The 3,193-nt window shown below is 45.7% G+C and overlaps 1 protein-coding gene and 1 long non-coding RNA gene across 2 annotated transcripts in view; one reads left to right on the top strand and one right to left on the bottom strand.

Moving 5' to 3' along the window:
• qrsl1 (glutaminyl-tRNA amidotransferase subunit QRSL1) overlaps positions 1-3,193 on the top strand; it is a 16,879-nt gene that overhangs the window by 12,566 nt on the left and 1,120 nt on the right. The window lies entirely within an intron of this gene.
• The window catches only part of LOC109519639 (uncharacterized), a 9,671-nt gene continuing 9,278 nt past the window's right edge, over positions 2,801-3,193 (bottom strand). Inside the window, exon 3 of the long non-coding RNA XR_002168995.1 lies at positions 2,801-2,831. This is a non-coding gene — a long non-coding RNA (uncharacterized LOC109519639). The remainder of the gene's footprint in view (positions 2,832-3,193) is intronic.

Genomic DNA, 3,193 nt, shown 5'->3' on the forward strand with positions numbered 1-3,193 from the left:
TGCTAGGCGCTCATGGAGTGCTGTGAGTTTCTTTAGCCAGTAGGTGTGGGCCTGGTGCTGTCCAGTTTTTCATATCCAAGACTATTTCCTGTATGTCTGCCACTGTTATGGTAACTGGGTTCTGTTCAGGGAGGTTGCTGTGCTCCTCTCTCAGGGTCACAGGCCATTGTGCACTGCTGTTATGTGCGACCTCCTTCTCCCATATGCCTTTCCAGTACCGTTCAGTTTCCAGTCTTGATGGGTCTGTTCTGCTGTTAGAACCCTGCGTCTGAGCGTATACACTTTCACAGGTTGTGTTGCGAAGAGCCTGTTTATTCTTCTGGCCTCATTCTCTTTCGTGTACCTCTTTTGGCGACTGGACAAGGCGTGGAGCCTTTGTTTGGCACTTTCGAGTGCTTCAGGTATGGTCATCTGGATGTACCTCTCGGGTATCGGCCTTTTCATCACACCTCTCTGGGCCTCCGTCAATTGACTCACATCTTTCCGAACCGCCTTGATCTTAGCCTCCAACCCTCTTTTCCATGGTGGGTAACGTATCTCATGGCTCCCATGGTTGCTCTTAATAGCCAAGCATCTCTAGGATCACTGATGCTGAAGCGTATATCAGCTCATTGGTTTCCGTGATCGTTACGGTCGGGATCGCCCTCAGTGCTGCAGTCACACTTTCCATGAGACTTTCAGGTGGTACTTCACATGATTACACGTGCCGTTGTAATCGGTTTCTAGGTTGCCCAGCCTTCATTCTCGCCATGATCTTAGCTTTCAGGTCAGTTGCTGCCTTGCTCAGCATTTCATTCATTGGGGCTGGCCTCCCAATCTCATCATCTGTATTCATTGGGGCTTGCCTCCCAATCTCTGGTCTGACCTCCTCCTCTGATCTGGCAGCCTGGGGCCCTTCGCCGTGGACCCTGCGTTGTACCTCGTCAATCTCAAGTTGTGACAGTAATTGCCGTTTGTGGATGTTGGAACACTGAGCTACTCGTTGTTTCACGGTCAACCGTGACTGTGGGTTTCGAAGGAAATGTTAGGTCTAAAAGACCCGACCGGCCCGGGCAAAGAACAGGCAACGCACACGGAAATTAGGTTTAGACTGCTGCAGCAGGGAAGAACAGGGAGGGCACAAGGTCATAGTGTGCTCGGCTCACAAGGTCTCCCGCTCTTCCCTTGGTTTTCCCGCCGCAGAGTGCTTTTATTAGGAAAAGAGCATGCGCAGTGCAAACAATGGAAAAGTACTGGTGTGGTGTGCTGTGGGCTCGTGTGAGGAATGTGCGTGCGTGTGAGGAATGTGCGTGCGTGTGGGGGATGTGCGTGCGTGTGAGGAAAACTTTGTGTGAACACATAGGAACAAAGTCAAATGAAACAATGGGCTATTGAGAAATACACACAAATATAAGAGCTTACTTTACAGTAACCATTCAGCCCGCATTCTCTGCATGTAACCCCTCTGACTAGGGTTGCTTGAGTAGGAGCATTCCAACAGAGCCATGTTATTGCATCTCGTCCATTTCCGCTTTGTTCCAGTCGCCCATTTTTCATCAAGGTGCTCTGGTTCCCCAGCACCTGACGTAGACCTTGTTTGGTCCGGCGACGTCTGAGCCGGCATGTCATTCGTTTTATTGTCAATCATCATTGTATGAGGTAGGCATTAGCGTGAAGGGTCTTGCCCAAGGACCCACACTGGATGGTGTTATGTGCTCATTTTTGCCCCAAGCAGGATTTGGAACCCCCGTCTCCCGTACGCCAAACCGGTGCCTTACCAACTGAGCTATCCAGCCGCCTTTTTTATATATACGGTATATTTTTAGAGACAGAGATGTATGTGTGTGTGTGTGTGTGTGTGTGTGTTGTATATTTTTAGAGAGACAGAGATGTATGTGTGTGTGTGTATATGTATATATATATATTTTTCTTCAACTCTCTATCTAAACCATATTATTTTAGTTTTTGTAACTTTATTAGTTTTTTTTAGGTACTACCATCTTTAATATACTTCTCCTTCTGTTCTGTTGCTTTGTGAATGGCCGTCACCTCATGACGTATGTGTCCTAAAGTGTCCAGCCTATAGTTGGTTGGTGGCTGTCCTAACAGGGAGGCGGCACTTGCCTGCTGTGTAATCTAATATATTTATTCGTGGTGGTGACATGTGGAAATTTGATCTGAAACACCGGTGATAGTGAGGGCCGCAATGCAGGACAGGACAAGTCGTGGAGGCTACATCAATCCATTTCCAATTAGGAGCATAATAACACAAAGTCAACGTCTACGTGACTGAAACTTTTTTTTTTAATTCCTCTTTCCATATCGTCTTAAAAAACACACAAGCCAGTGGCTTTGACAGTCCATCCATCTATCCGATTTCGACCCTTATCCGGGGTCGGGTTGCGGAGGCAAGAGCTTTAGCAGGCTTTGACAAGGAGTGGCTACCGTATTTTCCGCACGAAAAGACGCACTGGATTATGAGGCGCACCTTCAATGAATGGCTATTTCGTAAATTTGTTTCATATATTAGATGCCCCGCACTAAAAGGCGCAATCTACAATGCGTCCACTAGATGGTGCTACGCTCCTTCCATTCAACTCGAGAGGCGTCCTTTCAACTTGAGAGGCGTTCATGACCACCTCTGAAAAATGTAAATTAACCATTACTGTACTTAAATGAAACTACCAAAATTTAAAATAATGCATTAAAACAGAAAATCAAGCGAGGAAATCACAAAATAAATTCTATATCCCCCCCTACAGAACTTATTTTGTGATTTCCTCGCTTGATTTTCTTCGTGGTTTCATTGAAGTAAGAATTAATTTACGTTTTTCGTAGGCAGTCATGAACGCCTCTCGAGTGGACGGAAGAAAGCACGGAGACGGACAAAGACTTGCTGAGACTGTGAGAAAAACCATTAATAAAGTCTGCGTTTAAAAAAATAATAAAACCACAACCACAGCTCTGATTTTTTTTCAACAAACTCAGGTGTGTCTTTGTCCGTCTCCTTCCCTTCTTTTCTTCCGGTCAACTCGAGAGGCGTTCATGACCGCCTCCGAAAAACCCATTGACATTTCCTTTATCATAGCTCCAAGAGTACAATCAGATAAGAGAAAATCAGAAAACCTTTAATAGTCTCACAATGGAGTAATTCCCACTTCACAGCAGCAAAGTAATGAGAGGAAGAAGTCGAAGAACAAAATAAATAGAAGAT

Source organism: Hippocampus comes, unplaced genomic scaffold (genome assembly GCF_001891065.2).
Source record: "Hippocampus comes isolate QL1 unplaced genomic scaffold, H_comes_QL1_v1.1 scaffold107, whole genome shotgun sequence".
Classification (NCBI taxonomy): domain Eukaryota; kingdom Metazoa; phylum Chordata; class Actinopteri; order Syngnathiformes; family Syngnathidae; genus Hippocampus; species Hippocampus comes.